We start from the raw sequence: 23,276 nt of genomic DNA on the forward strand, positions 1-23,276 counted from the left end.
GAATCCTTGTCTTTACTTTAGTGGTTTATGTTAGGATTGATGGCAGCACTAATTGCATCGGTTGTGAAATCCTTGCATACAAATTCTTGAATGGGAAGTTGGATTCCCTTTAACGAGTGAGGTATGCTTGACTTCGAGTTCCGATAATATTCATTTCTAGCATTATGAGAATGGTCGATGCTTTAAAACTATTTATATATTAATTGCCAATTTAAGTTATATGATAAAATTACAATTATAATATTTATTATACTTGTATGGTATTTCTAATGATATTATTCAGTGACGTACAATTAATGATTATAATTTATGGATAAAAAACTGCAACACGGCGATCAACATTTCTTGACAAGTAATTTCCTATAGAAAGATTTTCCTATTTGTCATGCTTTCTTGGTAGATGTATAATTTAATTTTATGAGATGGTCAAGTATTTATTTTATTATTTTAAAAACTAAATTTTGTTTACAAGACAATCAAGAATAAATATGTTATTTATGTTTATTACTGTTAATAGGGGAATAATATTTTATTGTATATTTCCTTTTAGGATGAACTGGTTATATGCAACCTTAAACATGTAAATTTAATGATGCAAGTAATTTGCTGTTTTAAATTTATGGATTTATATTATAATTACACAAATATAAAATTTAGTATAACATACCATCTTGACTGTAAAAAAATATTCAATATACATAATTGAACTTTTCAAAGAAAAACCGCGTAACTAAATTCAAAGGATTCAATAGTCAAAACTACTATTCGATAAATGCAATATATTAAGCAGGCAATTTACAAATACGATAAAATGAGTAACCTTAAGGAAATATCGTAAAATCGTTAAAATGAACAAACATATTTTGTTAGTACCGCCCTCCAGACAAACGTATTTTGCATGACATTAACTAAATCTCAAACAATCCACAGCGGAGTCGACACGACTGTCAACATAAACGCGATTTCCTTAGCTACCAGCAAACTTCTCACGTATTAACATTTAACAGATGTTAAATAAATTCTACGAAATGAAAATTCGTCTAAAGTGGATTTGTTATTCGTCAAAATTTTATCTTCGGCATATTATGAAATTCCTTTATTATTTTTCTCAATGAATAGAAAACATTATAATAAATGAAGATTATATGTTTGTATTTATAAAAATATTTATGTGTTTTATATTTTTTTCATCGATTAACACACAAGCATTTTAAAAGCATCTGTAATCTGCATATTTGAGTAAATTGTTCCAAAAAAATAATAAAGTATAGGCGCATTTGCGTGACATCAAACACGCAAAGCAGTTTGTTTTTGACAGTTTAAATGGTATGAAAGCGGAGATGTAATAATTGAACGTTAAGGTGGGTTTTACTATCAAAATTCATCCAACAAAATGTCAAAAGTACGATTATATTATTATCGTTACTTTCTTATGTAGTTGTAGATTGAGGTATCGTTTTTTTTAAGTACAACGAAAGTGAGCCGATTTCGTTCATGTTAAGAGGTAGTTTGTGTGACCGTTTTCATTTATTTTTAAATCATTGAGTATCAAAGTTTTAGCAACAAGGACTTATAATTTAAAACTAGTATTTGCCCGGCTACTATTGCTTACAATATTGAGTTAATGTAAAAATTAAACCCACCATATATTTGTCTTTTAGTTTTGTTTATAAATTCTCAAAAGTAGTAATTGGTTGTAACAGAAGTACATATTGTTGTGGATTAATTATGGTGTTACCTTATCTTAGAGGTTTAGGAAATCTAAATGCAGTTCAGAAGGTAATTTTTTTTTTTGAGGTACCGTTTTGTTCGTTCCGTGAGTACGAACTTAAATTACTAATAACTGGAGAACCATTTAGGTGAGATTAGAACAATTATTCTCAACTTTTCACATAATCCTACGTTTCTTATAAATATTAATATATTTATTTAAATTATTTCTTTTCAAACGTATCGCTGTATAAAAAATAAATCAGTCATCATATAACGTTTATACCTAAAATGGTTAAAATGCCAATAATTAATACAATACAATTATTGTATTTTTCACGAGTTAATTTTTATCATCTGCTCTTGAAACTATGTGTAACTACTCAAGGAAGTATATGTGTTGTTATGCTAATTTTCCATAAAATATTGAATAAATTATGACAATTTGTGTTATAAAAACATTGTATGGGAACATTATTAAAAATAATAATGAATGTTTTTTTCTGTTTTAATTTATTTTTCTTAATATTTGCTAAGGCTATAAATTGTATGGTCCATTATTTACTCTTTATTAGCACTCTTTATTTAGAATCAATGAATAGGTAATAAAAAAACATTTGTCTATTAAATTAAAACATGTATAGTGATATATTTTGGAATAAGAAATTGACAAACGTATATGTAGACCTAAATTATGTTTTAAACTTCACATGTCACTTCCTTGTACATCCAAGTATTATTATTCTTTGACAGAATTTACACTTCCCAATTTGGAGGCTTTTTATAATAAATTAACTTAAATAAGTGTTTTCACTTAAATTCATGAGGAGAACGCGCTAAGAAACCGATATTTTAGGGCGTATTTAAAATTTCTTTATTGACACATTTTAGTAGGTTTATATACTAGCTTCTACTCGCAACTTCTTTTGCTAGGACCTCGAAATAGGATTCAGATAGTGGTAAGTAATGTGGCCAAAGCTATGAATTAAAACACCGATAGACGTCTGGCGAGTATAACTGATGTGACTGATAATGGATGGACCAGTGACAAATATGAGAAATGTACCAACAAGATTTAATGCTAAAAAGGTGATGGAGAATATAAAAATGTCGTTAACATTAAAATGCCACGTCGTATGTAATAAAAAAAACGAAAGTTTGGGGTAAACCATCGTTATTTAATAGTTTTAAAAATTAATTACCAACGATTCCCCAACTTTCCCACAATACATAGAAAGTTTCAAAAAATCATTCAAGTCATCTCTGAGGAGCATGGAAACAAAGTATATATATATAAGATTTACAAATAATCATAGCTGATCGATTCGAACTAAAATCTGGATGGTTAACTATATAGTAATAGTTAATATTATACTTATAGGTAATATTATCAAATAATTTTTTACTAATAGTAACATATTGTATTTAAGTCTAGCTCCATAAAAAAAAACTACGTAAAGAATTAAAACGATAATTTGCCTTAACAATAGATTTATATAATATGTTATTACTGAATAACTTTGTGGTACTTTTGAACTGGATATTTTAAATGTACATAATGACAAATCCTACTTCATTATAAATCTGATACTCCACGACTAAATTGTTACCCATGATATGTCAAGGGAATAAAAAATACAGTTAAATCGAATACTTTATTCCCAGGGGATGCCGCTGATCACGCGTTCCGTTTTATTTGACTGACAACATCAATTAAGAAAGGTCATGGTGTATGATTTCAAAGGGCTTTTATAAGTTACGAAAAAAATATTGATATCATGGAAAAAGAAACGTTTAAGATACAATACACACGTTTCTTTTCAAAGTAATATGACCTTTCCATTTATTTAGGATTATCCATAAAAGAATACAAGTGAAACAACTTAATAAGAGAAATAAGATAATTTCATTTACCACACGCCCCATTACAGATATCAAATATAAGGAAAACCGTTCAGCAAATATGAATCCTAGAGTAATCTTTTCCAATAAAGTATTGTTGTAGTTCAACGGAAATCGCGTCTTCGATTTGTGTTAAATCAGAAGTTTAATTGTCCGAGAAATGAAGGGATTAAACAGCTGATCCCGGAGTTCGAGCGAGATTACTTGCAGGAACTTTTCAATTATAATACTAACTTGTTTCGTACATAATAGATCTATGGAAGTAAATTTAATTTAACCACTAATTGTTTCTGCGTTAATTGTTGAAATTAATTAACAACTTTTCAATAACTCTTTGAAAATGACAATAAATTGGAAAACTTCAAATTTTTTGTGGTTGTGTAGATAATTGCAAAATAATTTTTCCAACCTAATTCCATACACGGATAACCTAATCTAGAATTTTCACTACTTACAAAATTAATTTCGTTTGGTTTAACATCCAGAAAATTAATATAAATGCATATAAACAAAAAAAAAAAACTGTTTATAATTGGTGACTTTTTATAGACCTGTAAAAATATCTTTACAAACTTATTTATAGTTTTTACGCGATAATAAAATGGCGGCTCATTCGATTCGACTCCTTTGGCCCTGTATTGCTCGTTAAAGTTTTATGTTGAATTCTTTAAACAAGCTTATAATCACATCAGAAAAAGTTTTGTAAACGACGCAACTTTGCCAATAAAACAAGTCAAGTAATACTAAAACGACTGAGTTTTTAACACATACTTTATGTTCCGCAAATAATAAGAAACGCATGCAGCTATATTAAAAATGGCCAAAAATATCTAAGTTATAGTAAGTAAGTTACTATGATCAAATATTTTAATAAGCTGCTTTAAAAATATAATAGTATTAATAACACAATGTTTGTATGTCATCCGAGTTGGATGTAATGGTATTGCTTTACAAATTTAAGATGGTCTGCTATGGAATTATAGATTGTATGTCGAATCATCTTTAATTCATTACGCTATCTAGTGTAAGAAATAAATATTTATCCACAAAAATTCAAAGCATCCACAAGCAACGAAACCAATCTATAATACCTTTTAATCGCTCTGCCGGTAAAGAATAACAAACAGATCATTGATTTTTATCAACGGCAATATTTAAAATTCTAAATAACCCGATGAAGTTGTAAAAGAAACTAAAGGAACTGAATAAATTTACGATAAAAGTGCTCTGTACTGACTGACACGTTTATATGGAAAAGTGTTTAATTATACACTTAATTTAGTAACAACATTAACGGAAATTTCATTTTACGAGATCGCACCGAAGTATTTTTATACGCTATTCAGAAAGAAACCGATAAATTCCGGTTATAAAACTGTAAATTTTTATCTCACTTAAGTAAGACTTAATTGCATGTTTTAGCGTGAAATTGGATTCATTTCAATGTCCGCGCTGCTACATCGTTTTTTACTTTGTTATATTATGCATATAAATAAAAATAAAGGTGGTTAATTATGTTTGACTTGACAAGGTTAAGTTAAAATTAACGATGATACAAACAGTTTTATTTGGTCATGATAAATAAAAAACTTTTTTAAACTAACAGATTATATAAAGATATTTGAGTGTGTGATGAATATTATTCAATGCAGATAAAAATTTAATGCAGAATATGATATGGTAGGTTTTATGAAAATCGCTAAAATTTAGGTGCACTTTATCACAATATGTGTCTGTTTGTTATTTAAACTTAAGAATTTGTGGTCACTTACGCTGATTAAGACAGAGAAATATTTCTATCTAAACAATTCTCTGTTTGCCTGATGTAATTGTAGTACTTGCTTAGAAAAAAATAAAATTATAACAGAGTTATTTCAGGACGAAGAAAGTATATAATATATACAATCATGTATTCTTCATAGGCGGTCTTTTAATACAAGAGAAAGTTTAATGGATAGGGCAATAGGATCTTTATCATACTTTCAAAAAATTAACACTCCTTTAAACATAATGCAGCAGAAAGCATAACAGTGTTCGTTTACGCTATTTGTTGTATCCATATCAAAGTGTACGTGATGTTTTTATGATGCTTATGAATAATAAATTCCAAGTTCACTGCGAGACACTTTTTGTTTTTAAAGAACTTTGTACTGAAGTATATTTTGACTAAACACTTTTTAGTATTTTCGATAAGCTGTCAACGTACGAACTAATTGAATGGGATCTTGTTTTTATTCTTTCTTAAAATAAATGCGTTTCAATAAATAGGAAAATAAGCCGCTAAAGTGATAAATATTTCTTTAATACGTTTATTGACAGCGAATACATTTCACGCGGACATAAAGACAAGGTCAGGTTTATGAGTGATGAGGACGCGTATCGCCTTTGACTCCAAATCGGCTGTCTTGCCCGAGGCATGCTTGTAATGATGGATTCTGTTTTGGAAACACAAGCTATCTTTATATCTAGCATCTTCTGTTTGTATTCCTATTTTCTACCGTTTTTATGTATAGTATGTCTAGGTGACCTTAACTTACTTTAACATCCAAAACGCAGAGAACTGTAAATAGAATTATATTTTTAATAAGTTCTAGTGATAGAATATTAAACATTGGCACGTCAAACATCATGTCAATTACTTGAGTAAAGCTTATTTTACAGATGGTTTTTTGTATATTGCATAATTTATATCACTACTTATATAAAAAAAAATGTTTTGGCCTATTCTTATTTAAAATTATGTCATGAAATATTTAACAGTATATAATAGTTTTTTATCCAACGCTATAAATCGCGTCATCCGAGTCGGCGGTGCTGTTTAATGATTCATTAAGTGCCTCTTTGGGATTACCTTTTTGTAATTGACCGACGATGCGAGCTATCGTGGTCGCTTGGAGTAAGGATAGAAAAACGTGTGTGCACACTCTATGATGTTTTAATAAAAACTGCTTACCTTTTAGACAAAAAGTGATATAAAAACAGGTTATTTAACAAAAATCTAAACTGGTTGACGTAGTTATTATATTTTGATCTAACTCATAAAACCCCAAAACTTTTCTTTAAGTTTTTTAACTTTCCATTGAAAATTTAGAGCCTCTTACAGCATTGTAGAGGATAAATACCATACTATATTAGAATAAAAAAAAATTTGGAAAATATTTAGGTATTAGATATTAATTTGTGTGCTGCACCGCTTCTGTCTATAAATTGTACCATATTACCTATAATAGTTGCGTACATTGACTATGATTGCCCGTGACTTCATTTAATTATGTGATGGAAAGAGAACATTGTAATATTTTGTATGGAAAGCACGAGTTTGTGTTTTTATCAAAATTATACATTTTAACGGCTATTGAGTTCAAAAACAGCAACTGACATGATTTGACATTTTATAAAAAAGATTTATATTTGTTAGAGCAATGTGCAGAAATGTAAACGATTAATTAAAAAGCTCAAAAAACAAAATTTTTTGTACTGCTTACCCACATAAGTTAAAAAAAAATTGTAGATATTCCCTCAAAACCTCTTGAAAGTTAAGTAACTCGCCTTAAAGAAAATCCCCCTTCTTTAAATTAATATTTCACCTAAATATGTAAGAACTCTTATAATAATTTAAGTAATTTAATTATTTTCAAAAAAAAATTCGTAAAGATTAAACGACATAGTATAGAGAATAGAATTTGGTTAAGTGTAACTAATGAAAAAACATGATTATCAGTTTTTTTAATACTTTGGCTGTTTGATTTCAACTATTACGTTGTAATATTGATTAATTATTTTTTCTTTAAAATAAATATTTTTATTTTTTCTTAAATGTGTCTTAAATTTGAAATTTCTTATATTTAAAAATACAAAGATAAAATTAATCTCACATTTTTTTAAGAAACTTTACATTAGACTTATATTAATAACGGAATGCATTAAAATAACTATTTTGTGTAAAAACATGAGTAATGTATAATTCAACCAATTACCGCTGTACAATTATAGCCTGCAGCAGCCAAATAATATCATGAGTGTACCATAATAATATGACCTATGGTCTTATTATAGTTATAGTAAATAGGATGTCTTCTTTTTTGGTTAACATTTGTTTCTCTATAAGAACCGATTAAAAATGGTATCATGTCTTTATTACAGTAATCATTATTAAAATCTCGGCTTAGTTTTCTCTCCATATAATAATCTTTACCTATGATATTTAAATTACTATTTGGTTTATGTGACGTCAAATAGAATGAATAAAATTGATTATGATATCTCTAAAACTTTATTTCTTCAATCTGTCATCACAAATAAAAATCTATTCAGAACTTACAGGGTTACAGTGTACGTTTGTTTGAACCCTCCTGGTTTCTGATTACAGCGTGGGTCGCTCTAAAAATAAAACTTGGGGACTACCAAACACATGTCATTTGTCAGCGTTTCGCTTACATGACGTGCAGTAATTTACGATTTATTTTATTGTTGTTCTCAAGTGGTAACTTTCTATTTATATTAAACAAATAATTATAAAATAACCTGAAAGGTGCCATAAATAATATTCAACTGTATTTATAAATATATATATATATATATATATATATATGTATATATATAAAATATAAACACAGTCAGTACCTGGAGGGTATACTTTGAGAATAATTTATGTTTTTTAAGAAAGTAAGGAAAATATTATTCTAAATTATAAGTAATCTCATCGGAAAAAAAAAATTAAATTGAAATCTGAATATTATTATCATAATTCTTGATTAAACAAAGTTTTAAATATTTATTAAAAATATTTTTTGTGATCGAGAAGAGCGACGGTCTTTAAAATCAAAATGCATTCCCAAAGCTTTAAAACGTTTGGTATTAAGATTCCCAGTTAACACCGTGTAGTCGTTATTCTCATGACATATAGCGTTCAAAATTAGGTCGGATTAGTGATTTCACGGAGTTTTTGGTTTATTTTGTCGGATTCTGAACGATATTCGGTTTCATGCCACCGCAAGCGGAACTGAAAAAATATGTGAAGCAGGTTCTTTTGTTTGTACTATTCAATATTTATTTTTGTTTACCTTCTCTTAAGAATAGTTGAATATATTTTTTTTATATTTCGGTCATTTCAATATAAAAAAAAATATATTTTATCAATTAACTTATAATATACAACAATGAATATTTTACACTCGTAAAAGTACGTATAAAATAGCAGCAGCCTACCTTTTTGTAGTGAAAAACACTCGATCAGTGCTTCGGATATCGTGCAGTGCTGATAACTTATAATCTTTGCGGCATAGTTAACAATCACAACAGTTGAACAGGCGGCGAAAATTGTCCCCTCGAGCTGCGTATACCTGGCAGCTAAGTTAATAACTGATGTACAAAACTTATGAAGCAAAACTCACCTGTATGAACAAAATGATATGTGATATTATATTATGACGGTATATTTAAATATAGTCGTTTCTTCGGTTACATTAAAAAAAAATGTATGAGCTCAAGGCGTTACATTACTTTATCCTAATTGAGGAAAATTTCGGTGCAACAATCATTTAAATATAATGATAATGCTGAGCCATATTTAATATTCAGTCCTTAATGTTTACTAAACGTAATATTTTCAATCATTAAGGAAATATAGTAACTTACCTGGACAATATTTAATATGAATTTATATTTCCCAATCGATACAATAAATATAAGATATTAGAAGTAAAAACTAAAGAAATGAATAAATTACTTTTAGAATTCGTTGTTTTTGTTACTTAAACACGCTCACGAACATAATTGCTTCGGCTTTGAGTTTATCGCACTAGGGTAGTTATTAAAACAGGCCAAACCTCATTTTCAAGACACACAAAATTACACAATATAAGATCTTTTTACTTAATAATTTATAAAAAATATATTAGGTTAGAAATACTTTTCCTTAAATAAAGTAGCCGTGCTTTTATCCAGAAACTTCACATTATATTTTATTCAGTCTTATTGTTGTAGATACGTTAATGTCTTTGTAACTAAAGCTAATTTTATTATCAGTTTACTTTTGCAATGGAACTGTGGATCAACTTTCCTCAAAAATTGTTGAGTTTCTTTTTCCTTTTTAAAATGTATTATGGTTCGTTCTATACCAGAGTGGTATAGAAATTGGTGGTGGTGGTAAAATATTATTCGTTCAGAAATTCTAACAGTAATTTAAAAAAAAGTTTAATTTATCTAAATAAGTTGGTTAATTCGATTTAAATTCAAGATATCCTTTTACGATTTAATTTACTATAAAACCACATTCCTTGCGTCATAAAAATGGAATTAAGTATGTATCAAGGAACAGTAATAAAGTAAAAACTTATCTATTAAATAAAACGTAAATAATCCTTCATCAAAACGTGGATTATTGTTGCTATAATATAAGTTGACTTTTAATCCATAAATCATAGTCCGATTCATTAATCAATCAATCAATATTATATCGAATACACTTAGAAGTAACATTTTAAGAACTCTTCGTCGAATTATAAATCATTAATAAATTATTAAAAATCCGTTACCTTTATCATAATAATGCTTACTTCAATATTTTTTTCAAAAAAACGAAAGAGGTTGATATAAATAAATGATTAAACATTATAAGAAAAAGTGTCAAGTCGCATAAAAGTAGAGTGTTGAAAAGAGAGTGCACTAGAAATTATTAGGTAAAACACATTTAATCTCGAAAGTAATTTCTTTTGATATTTTCAAGACAGTCAACGACGAATAACATAATTCTGGAAAGACAAGACAAGTAACTTGTTTTTGCTATTTTCTTCGAATACTTTATATTTTGCTCGCTAAACAACAAGATTTAATCCAGATGTTACGAAGAAAGTTCAAAGAATATTATGTAGAGAAGTAACGAATGTATACATTGAATAAGGTTTTCCTATTTTTGTATAATATTCATATAAAACTTGAAGTTTATAAATTAACATATATGCTACCCTAGCTGCGAGCAAAGAAAACATTGTAAAGTATAATTAGTTAAAAGTTTTTTTTTAATTTTATTTAATTTTGCTCTTACCTTTTTTGAAGAGCCGTGGTGGCCTCGAGGTTAAAAGGTCCGCCTCTCATACGTGAGGGCGCAGGTTCGAAACCTGGCAAGTACCAAAGTGATCTTTTCCGAATTATATGTACTTTCTAAGGGTATTTAGAAACCACTGGCTGGAACAGGCTACAGTAAGCCTTGGGGTCTAAATAGCCCAAAAAAAAGGGCTGGTGCAGAAGGCAAGGGGAAACCACTGCAACTATCTTCCCAAGAAAGTCATCATGTATACGGATCACTGATACGTGATGACCACGACAAGTCTGCAAAGACTCTTTCGACGATGATGATGATTTTTTGATAAAGCAGTTTAATTTAGTATGTAAATGAATCATAAAATTATCATAGTATCATAAAATTATATACATACATATATATGTAGCCCGACTATGAATAGACCCAGTTTCTACAAATTAATTTAATCCAAAATTATTTTGTAGGAAGTGCTATGTTACTATATATTATATATCATTTATAACTAATAACTAGGTCACTCGTCACTCAGATTAAAAGAAGTAAAATAGTTTAGTAATAGTAGATACTATATTGTCCTTGTATTAAAGCCTTCATTCTATCAGTGGTAAGATCAAATTTGTAAACGAACCTACCACAACGCTTTATGGATTACACGTCTTAAAATTTCTCACAAGGTTAAGGCAGTATTATCAAACATCAAATTAAAAACTCAAATACGTATAACTTTGACTCATCTGGATACATTTATTCTTTGTTCTAGCTTAGTCGACTATACCTCCCGAAGGTCTCATACAGTATCCGTTTAATCTAGCCGCGCAAAATAACGCACATCATGTTTATTAATGCGAACAGCTTTTATTACATCGTAGGCAATTTATTCATTGCATTGCGAGTGTTTATTACAATTTATTGTTAGTGGTATACTTGTAATTCAATAATTGGTAGAGGTTTTAAAACATTTTGTACATACAATTATAAACGCTTTAATAATATTTATTATCTTTTTAGCGCTTTAACTGTAATTAATTTGAATAAAATATCACCTGTTCTCCATATTACAGAATATATATCATGACATATGATACGTATATTATTGATGGATGTGATTTTTATACTTAATGTTAAACATATAATATAAAAAGTTTATTTAAGTTGAAATTCAACACAAAAAGTAAGTAATTATAATACACGACTGTGACTCAATCGATTTTGTTATAAGTCAATTGTGTTTTTAATTATTTTTTGCATGAATATAAAAGCAGGTATATTGTTATTATTCAATATTACTATCGTTTTCTTTATGTTAAAACTTTGATTTTAAACATTTAATAGGTACACATGTTACAAGTATGAAAGTACATGTCATTGGACGGATTTACATGAATGTGATAGTGTTTCAAACAAGAGCTAGTAGCTCAAAATATTTATAATATTTTAAGTTATAAAACACAGTAGACAAATATAACAATCACGGGCATTGTGCTTGATTTAATCATTAAAACTATATACATATATATATTTGTCCAAACGATTCACAGTAACAAGTCATTTGTGTCGAATGTCATTTGAAATTCATGATACAACTCACTCAAAGGGATTCTAAGCAAATATTCGCACAATTATAGTCAAGCTTAAACACAATTGAAGACGTTTTATTTTATAATAGCCTATCATGTTAACTGCTAGCAGTGGAGAATAAAGTTAACTTGTCAGAGTTCTATTTGTAAAAACGTGATTATTTGTAAACAAGAATGGAATACTGCATATTATTAAAATCACCGAAGTATGAAGAGGGGAGGCATCCAGGGTTACCACCAATAGCATGATGATTATTTGCCAATTGCACTTTTACAGGAAGTTTTAAAATTATGAACATATTATGTGTAATATTAGCTTGCGGTTACGTTTTTCATACTACCCATTTATGGCAATGTAAAAAAAAACTATTTTTTCAACATGAACTTAAATTTTTAAACTGCGACCATGTTTTCTGATATTTCTTTTTTATAAATTGTTAGCAATTTTGAAATAAGTTTAAATTTAAAATCATGCACTTTTTTATTATATAGCAATCTCTAAATATATTATTATCAAGGACACAGAATGTTAGACTAACGACTTCGCTTCATCTTTAAGCTTTCAGCCTATTGTGTTCTGACATGGTTCGGAGATAATATTGAAATGCCATAACGGAATAGTCCATCTATTCATTTATCTTTCTATCGTTCGCTGTGATACACACGATCATATGGAAATTTGAGTTTTGTAGCATTGCTGATAACAAATATTTGACATTATATCCACCTTAGCCTCATAATCTACTTAAATCATTAAAAAAAGTGATTAATATTATGGGATGGTATGATAGAAAAATGAATTAAAATATTTATTTTAGTTAATTGTAACTACAAATACCTCCATCTTTACTGATACAATTCATATCTGATAGAAATATTAAAAATTGTAAATAAAAACAGTATTTTTAAAAATATAACATAATTTGTCATTTGATCCGACCGAATGTCCATACAGTACCGATTCTTGCATCATGATTAGGTTATTGTATTGCTACCGTTTTCTATGACAAGGTTGTTGTAATAACCTCTACCTCTATTGATATATAATTAAATGACCCACATTTACGCGAATACTTTTTGGAGAATCGCTTCACTGACAAGTGATGGATTTTTAAATGATGTGTAATTCTAAAAAGAATAATGATTATAAATTATTACTTAATAGTTGTCAGCGTAAACCTTTGAGTAATTTTATGGATATTGTTTATTAATAGAATAATGATTATTAACTTACAAATAAATCAATCTTGTTATTAAAGATTAATAGAATCATTTGTTATAAAGTAAATAAAATATTCACATTATATTATATGTATTGAAAAATGTCCTTGGATTTTTTATTTCTCATTATTAAATTTTTTGTATAAATTTTTTTTATAATTGCAACTGGGTAATAAAACTTTATAACCTAATTGCTCAGGTTTTTTATCGTCATGAACATCTAGTAATGTTTTTACAAGCTTTAATTTAACTTATTATGTATGTATGTAGGTAGACATGTAATTTGTTCGAGTCAAAACTCTCAAATCCATTTTGAAGCAGATTTTAAACAAAAATTTTATATAAAAGTTTAATTTGGAGTTTAGTAAATATTAAATTTTGAAACAATTTTTTATCGAAACTATGGGCACATAGGAGATGGTTGACTAATTATATTTAGTGAAGAGGCTTTCTAACTAAATTCAAAAAACTTATCAAGCGATGCCAGTGAAGTGAAATATAAAAGTTAAATTATTTTTGAAAAACGGGTTTTTATTAAAAATACGCTAAATGATAAAAGGTAGTTGTATTTTTTATATTATTCTACCAAAATTATTTACACTGGTTTATTGTTAAGAATATTATAATATATCGAGGGAATGTAGCCGTTATGTAGGTTTGTTTAGCGGCCACAATGCACTGGGCTAACGAGTTCCAAGTCTGAATAAAACATAGTTTTCCTAAGGTACAAAATGTAAGACGAAGCGGAAAAATTTAATAAGACATTAACGCCAGATCATTATTTATATCATTATTCTTTCAGTAATTATTTAGAAAAAATCTGATTTTATTTTATTTGAATTCAAATATTTTAATAACATAAATTGTTGGTTTTGTGGTAAAAAAGCAATAAAACAAGGATGAGTCCAGATCTTGCCATTATTTTGTAAATTTACATCCAAGGAGTACGATGTCTTTGTATTTCTTATTGACGTAACAATAATGAAGTTATAAAAAGAGAATACACCTAAGTTATAATTTTTGGTGTTCTGTGAGTAACATTTCTCAATCATAATAAAAAAATTGTATTGAACGATACATTTCATAAAGAGGATATACACACTACACAGTATAGATATTATAATGAGTAGGTTATGTCTCAAAATACAAAAAAAAAAAACACTTAGCTGTTGAACAGTAAACTTATAAATGATTGGAAGAACGGGTATAAGATTATATATTAAATTGTTAGAAATACCATGCTCTTACACTGATATAAAAAACGAAGTTTTTATTAATTAAATAGTTTTAATACACCAAACGTGATGCTCTTTGATCCCAACACCAAGGGTAGGTAGTGGTGCATACTATGAAAACTGAGTTCACACGCTCGTAGTTAATGTACGATGATTTGTAATAAAAAGATTTTACCCATAAGAAATGAGCCCATGAAGATTACAGAATCTACCAATGTAACTTTTGGTTTGTCCATAATGCAGGTAGGTGACTACATCTAGGTACTTTATATTAATATTCAGCTAATATGAGGAAATAAATACTAGACATTAAAACGTTCAAAACTGTATAATTAAATTGATTCAAAATATTTATTTTATTAAGCACCCGACAGGTATAACTCATGTTCTTTTATGACTTACGCCATACGTAATGTTAGAATATTTCACTTTGGACAATAGACTTGGTTTGCCTGCAACCTAAATATCGAATAACCTACAATCGCTGTTCGGAAATATCTCTGTTGTTCCATTTAAATAATGTATTATTTTAAATTTAAATGTAATTATTAATTTATATATTAATCAGGTTTTCAACTCCCAATTGATACGACCCAGTAATGGCCGTACTTTGTTTTGGCTCATTAAATTTAAATGTCATAATAGCATTGTGTTTGTAAATAGAACATATTTGTGTAACAATGATTCTTCTACTTATTTTATTAAAAGAATTTTTAAAATTATATTTTTTTTGGTTATCAATAAACGCACCAAATAGAAGTCTTTCTATCGTTTAATATAATATAATATACACGTATAGAAAGACAACTATTAATATATCTCAGGACAAATCTAAAGTTTATTTCTAAATAATTAGTTAATTAAAACTATTTTCAGTATTGTACCTCTTTAACTAACACAATAATAAATTTAATATTCTAACAATATTGTATTTTATATATTTTTTTCATTGTATGTAGTATTAGTTGTATTTACACAGACTAATAAAATTTCGTTTTAATTTTTCATTATCTATATTTTATAATGTAAATGATCTTTGCAAGCGAAATCAACTTTTAATGACATTGTGATTTCGACATTTATGCTGAGGAAGTCAGCCGCACTCATTAATTATAATTGCATCCTAAATGTAATCTATTTTAGTTGAACCACCTGCAGCTGAGATACTTGTTTAACTAGTCAGTTACTTAATACTGGTTTCGATACCATTGTTTCATTGTTTCAACTATATTATTTTTACATACGACGGAACGTGACCGATAAAACACAGTCGTCACCAAATTTTATTATAATAAATACACGAGTTTTCATTCACGCATACAAAATGTACAAGCCCTTAGAACGAAATGTTTATCCTTTAAATATCACAATTATGTTAAAGAAAAAGATCGATGCGATATTTTTGTCGTATGCTATAAAAGACAATAATTATGGCAAAAACAAAATTACTCGTTGTTTATAAAATGGCGGTTACTTAATTAATAACATGTCATTGCAATCAACGACAGCTGGCTTGCGGAGCGGATCCAAATTTAAAAGATTGTGATATTTTTATTTCTACTTTTTTTATGCAAGCGATATTCATATATATACATATGTTTGTATAAGAGAATAATTACGTAAAGTATGAATCATTTTATTATTTTTCAATTTAGAAGGATATAAAAGAAATTAAGTTGCAAGATTTAATCTTACCTTAATCAACTCTAAAACTAAATAGCAAACCACATAAGTCTGGCTGCTAGTTATTGTTTTTTATATATTCGCATACCCATGAACTATCACGCTTTTTCTATTATTTATGTTTGTTAAAAATAAAACATAACGCTACATATAAAAAATCCCGACAAACCTCCATTAAGCCCAACAAAGTACGCTGGACGTCATAAAATATATTTTCCGATAGTCAAATTGCAGCATCGACGCGGTCCACAAATCTTTTCCGATAAATTTTGTTGGGCGACTACCATCTATTACTTCCTCGATTATCCCTTTATTAAGTGAGTGATTTTATCAATAATGCCGTCAACGAAGAATGGCGCAATATGGAACTTTTAGAATGTTTAAATTATTTTATATAGACCTGATAAAGGCATATTTAAGCATTCTTATTAAGTTTAAACATTTGAATGGTTAAAAATAAATTACCTTTGCGTCTATAAATCTGGTTTAAAATTTTTGACTTTCGTTATTTTTTGATGTTTTTCTAATAGGATTTTTCCTGCCAAAAAGACATGGTAATTACAAATTTAACTTTAACTGTGAGTTATTCGTTATTTTATAACAGCATCTAAAGTATTCTAATCTACTTTAGTGGAACAAGTAGGCCAGCGCAGGTCTCACAAAAGTTACTCGAGTGCTTCGTGTGAGTTATAGTTTCAGGTGAATTCTGAGTGAGTTCCAGATAAATAGTTGTTCTAAAACTTTGGGTGGTTGAGCAAACCGTAAAAGCATTTTGTGAATTATGCTCCAATGTGGTGACTAGTGAATTTGTTGGTAGGGTTCAGTTAGACGAATTCTTATATGCACCTGTGTCCGATAGTACGTGCTTTCATCGGGGTTCGCGGTTCCAGATATGATTAAAGTTAGAACGCTATTCGTGAAACATCACCTGCATGTCAAATAATTCAAAGTTGAATTTCTATTTTCTGTAGTAATAATGGGTAGCATATATTTTTATCATATATAAACTCTTTTGTTAACAAAATATTTAGTTTAGTTTACCTATTTTTTTAAATAACTATTTGTTTGATTTAATTAGAAATCATTTCCGCCTTTCTAGCAATAATTGCTGAACGCAATGAGGTCCTAGATCATTATTGCAACAAATTGCACAATGTCTGCCCTAGATTCTAATGCATTCCGGCGTTCTGTACTTTCATTACAATAAATACCTTCGAAAATTATTGCAATGTCACAATTCTATACACTATTTGCCACATTTATCTCATTATATCAAGAACAAATCAATTACCACTATCGAAATTGTTCGCTATTATTACACAATACCAACACGATTGAACAAGGAACTAAGTAAACATAGACTTACATAGAGATTATGCTTAATTTTACTATTACGTCATTTCAAAAAAATAAAAATAGTAGATCTACGGTCAATTTAATATATATGATAAATATAAAATTCCTTCATTCAATAATAACCGTAAATTAAGCACAAATATTTTAAGATTTTGTATAGATAGTATTACTTTCGTACAATATGTATATTTTTATAAGCATCTAAGATGCAAATACGTTTATAATTATGGGTGAGTCGTGAGAAAATTATTACATCAAAACACTCTTATATTTTTCTAATGTACAAATGAAGACAAAATGTCTTAATGTAAGTGGCTCATATCTTAAAAAGTGAGAGGCGTTTGAATTCATCCACGGTCGCTATTTTATTGTCACGTTTAACGCCGCTGTCATTATTATAAAGAATAAGGTATCTATATCAAACAACTTATAAATTATATATTTTTTTAAATGTTTGAGTACCTTTTCAAAACAGTGGCTTCTTTTTAAAACTTTATTCAGTACAATTGCCAGTAGTTTAATTTAAACACCAGTATATAATTCTATAAATTCACGAAAATAGCAAGCAAGCCACTTTGACTTATTTATTTTTGTAAATACCAACGTTTGATTCAAGCTTTGAATTATGATTGAAACAATACAGCAGGTGCACTTTCAATAAATAAATCTCTAAGTCACGAACAACTTGACCTATAAGGGAATTGTGAAGATAATGTCAAAATATAACTATATTAGGTCATGGCTTTATTCATTTATCATTTTAGTATATTAAGAAATTTAAAAATTTCATCTTAGAGGTCACAATAAAACATAAAAAAATGAGAACCAAATCAAAAATACTCAAACGAAGTTATTAAAATTTAGTTTCGTTATCTCTTCATACTTTACGAGTTGGTACAAAAATGTTGCCAACTTTTGCAGCAATTGCAGTCTACGCTACAAAATAGATGCAAAGTTGGAGGTATTAAGGAAACGTGTGGATTATCTCCACCAAAAATTAAATATTTTATGCGGTTTATTCTCCGGTAAACTTTACCTCTTAGCAACGCTAGCATTAAGTTCCCTTTAAATTTTAATGTTCCAACCAAAACCAAAGTTGTCCTTTAACTTAAAACCTTTCCTTCTGACTTCTTTTAAATATTTTTAATTCAATTATATATATATATAATATTGGATTATCTCACTTCATTGCCATAACGTGAAATAAAAAGACACATTTTTTTTACAGCAAAACTCAAAGTAAAAATAGGTAATGAGATCTAAGATTTTCGCGAGTATTCATTTAAATGAAACTAGTATTATTCGGATTTACTACGCGGATTTTATTATTTAAAAACTACATAATCCCGACGTTTCGGTTACTTTGCAGCAACCGTGATCACGGGCAGATGAGGTGTGAATGTCTGTCAGTTGGTCCTTGTTATTCATCATCCTCTTTCTTCTTGTTATCTATCATCATCATCAGGCGCGCGTCGAATTCAGCAGTGTGTGAACACACAATGGACAAACCAGGCCACTACATTCGTTTTGATAAACCTCAAATCCTCGCTCGGGAAGACAAGTATATACCGAGATTAATTCGCGAGGCTATTGAAATTAAAAAACATCCCAATTTCAATAGAGAAGATGGCTGGAATCTATCAAACACCTGGGACCCCGTTCTTAAAAATATAAAATCCCATGTCCGAAACCACACCGCAGGACCTCAAGACACCGTGAGCGCATTCTGCCGGCATCCAGAGCGGTACGCCAGAAAATTAAGAAATCGATGGCGGTAGATGATAAATAACAAGGATCAACTGACAGACATTCACACCTCGTCTGCCCGTGATCACGGTTGCTGCAAAGTAACCGAAACGTCGGGATTATGTAGTTTTTAAATAATAAAATCCGCGTAGTAAATCCGAATAATACTAGTTTCATTTAAAAATAGGTATTTTGCGATGTTTTGTGCTTAGTAATTCCTAGAGAGGTAGAGAAAACCTAAGAAGGATGCTCTAAAAAGTACAATCTGAATGGATTATTTTTTATTAAGATATATATTTAGTAGAAAGGAAAGTACTTCAATTTAGAACTTTTGTAATATTTATTAATATTCGTAACTGCTGATTGTTAATGATAACAAATTATTTATTATAATATTAATATTCTAGAGAGAACTGTTATATTTCAATAATAAGTTTCAAATAATAATAAATAATTACATTCATGTCACAGAGCTCAAAGTTCATGTTTTATTGGGATGTCACTAGTTAACTTAGCTGAACTTGGCTAAATTGTGGCAAGTTTGACAAACTTCACAAATTTTGGCCAAAAGGTGTTGTAGTAAACAAACTCACTGAAGTTTTAATTGTTGTAGATTGCACCGTTTGCTAACATTATGAGAGAGCATATGAAAACTAAGCTGAAAGTTCCAGAGAATAAAACAAATTTTAACTAAGTCATTATTTAAATATAAGTAACTTTGCAGTAAACTGTATGAAAATTCAAAGCAAGAGACGTTAAATACTCCATCTTTAGACGTTCGCTTCGGAAGGTTTGATAGTAATTTGGAGTACCTAAAAGTCTTCTTTTTGGTCCTTGTAACAGTTACATATATCTATCTGCCAAATAATTATTTTTGATTTAATTGATTGCGTGGTAAATTATCGCCACTGCTCAAATTGAATCACTAAAATAAATAGGTTTTAACACAAGTTTTGAAACACATGGGAGAAATTATGAATAGCGTTTTTGAAAAAAAAAAAACTTATTGATTTTTTTATTTATTTCAAAACTTTAAAATAAATTATCGGTTAATGTAATTATCGGTTTAACCTCTAAACGCTGTATCAGCTGTGTGCTACAATGAGGAGAAATTAACACTGTGACGTCACACGCGCTCGGGGTGCTCGGGAACTATCGACGTCTTTTCGGTACTAAATTCAAAAATTAATTTTTAATTTGATATAACTTTTTATTTACACCGAAAAAAAATAAAATATACATAATTTTGTAATATAACTTATATACGATCTTTCCATTTATCCCAATTTTTTTTTCATTAACCCAATGTAAAATCTAACAAGAAAAAACAGAAACAATTAGATAATAATACCCTACAGACAAAATATAGGCCACCTATTATTTCCTATAAGTAAAACTAGCCGTGGGATTTAGGTAAAATGATATCATTTTATTTCTATCTCTCTTTACAATAAACAAAATTTTTTCCGACTAAATTCATTGTAATTAAAGAAATTTATGCTGTCTTTAACATGGGTGATGTTCTTCAAATGTTATGTGACAAACGTTTGTCTTAAAGTCGATCTTCATTCGTGTCTTTTAGAAAATACCATGCATTTATCGTCAACGTAATAAATAATACAAATAAAGAGAATTTGTAACTATCTTATGTTTTTAGTTTTGCTTTATTTTGAGTCAAATCACATGTTATGACGATGAATGAAAGAGCATGAACTGAGAAATTATAGGATGCAATTTTCTAAAGACAATATATTACTAAAGTTATCTTTATAATACCAAGCTTCATTTTAAAACCAACAATTCTTAGCTCGAATAGTAAATTTGCACCTGTTTTATAATAAATACGATAAAAATTGATTAACATTTCTTATTGAAAACTCTAACCAAGTAAATATTTGTGTCTTTTATTACAGTTATATTGCAGGAACTTTTGTAATATTTGTAAGTAAAATATGAATGTCGAGTGTCTTATACCGGTTGCCGGTCTAGTTCTCAGGCAATGTTGTACCGCTTTGTGTCTTGACTATCTGGATCACATACAATTCGGTTTGTAGTACAAGTTACAGGCGAAGCTGCATATTATCTCCTCTGATGTATAGATATCGGAAAATCTGTATGTATACGTAGGTATGCATGCATTTGCAAATTTGGCTAATTTCTCTATTTAGTGGCTACACGCAGTATATGCTTGTAAAAATATTTTTCACTAAATCTAAAATGTCAAAACTCCCATTTTTAATGTGTGTCTACACTTTAGGTGCGACGATGGTTACAAGGCCGCTCCAGTTTCAGATTTAGTATTGAGGTCGAAATCAAAAAGTCTTAAATTATACAATTCTTTATTATTAACAGAAAATACTTTCTGTTTATATTTTAAATAAAGTAAACTATTTCAGATATTTTTGTTAACAATGAATGCTCCGAAATAGATCTCATTATATTTACAAACTGTAAAGTTAATAAACTAATAGATTTTTACTTTGGTCCATTATATCAAAAATTATCGAAAAATTATCGTTATGAAATAGAGATGAGTCTCGTTATGAATATCGGAGATGCTTCTACCAGTGCCACTTTAATATGTTATCCAACTTTACTATTGTTTATGTCCGTACAGAGCTCAATATTCTGTATAAATTTTCGTTTCCATGCATTAAAACGAACCGAACTGAACCGTATACTATTTGTCTTATTTATTAATATAAATCTTATTAGGTCATAAACAAACAATTATATTAGTTGAATTTAATGTCAGGTGATTTATATCCAATATGTATTATTATTTAAATAAAAAATATGGCAGTTGAAAACCCTGAATAATTTTTTTGTAAATTTTTTCTAATTAATCAATGGAATAAGATTTAGATTTTCACTTTCTGTTACATTCAGATGTTTTATTACGTCTTAAAGAATTACAAATTTAAAAATAAAATTATGTTCCGACCTTACCGTGGAATTTTAAATTCTCCCAAATATTTTAGCTTATAACTTGAACCAATTTATTAGTAAACCCCATTTGAATTATGCTCCAGTATTTTGTACAGCGACCTTGCTTTCTAATAGTACAATCTAAACATCTTATTCCCATTTTAATCATAACCTTCCAAGGCCAAATGATCAAGATATAGAAATTGCAATCTAATTACTGTCTCTAACTAGTGACAGATATTAATCTTAAAAATGTATCTGATCTGCCGTATTTGATTCTGTTTATCAAGATGGTGTTACGTAAATAAAATAACTCATTAAAAAAATCTTTATCAGATCATGGATTGGCTAATAATGACCTCACTTTTAGATTTGTATTCATATCACATTACAATTCTATAAAATTTTCAAATATTTAATGAAAGTACATTACGTGGATATAGTTCACAGGAGATTATTAGTGATATAAAAATCATGCAACATAAAGCTGTAATATACTCTATTGTTGCATTTGCCACAAAAGTAAAGTACATCTAAATTAGCTCTGGTTTTTTTCCAATGTGTGAGTGACAAGCCACTCAATGAGTGAGTGAGACCGTGGGCTAATTTGATACTCTGAAAAAGTTTAATATATGTAGCAGGTTTAGTATCCATATGGCTTTTTTGGGCTTAGGACGGCTTTATTTTTAATGTTCAATAGTTGAAATCTATTTTTTAATAAGATTTTCTCTTAGATTCGCTACGATTTATCAATCAAACAATTTATAATATCCTTTCTCAAAGTTATCCTAGAGAAATAAATATTTGGAAATACATACACATATTTTTTTTCATTGTAATATAAATGATATATTTAGAAAATAAAATGTTTAGAAA

Source organism: Danaus plexippus, chromosome 14 (assembly GCF_018135715.1).
Source record: "Danaus plexippus chromosome 14, MEX_DaPlex, whole genome shotgun sequence".
In the NCBI taxonomy this organism is placed as follows: Eukaryota; Metazoa; Arthropoda; class Insecta; order Lepidoptera; family Nymphalidae; genus Danaus; species Danaus plexippus.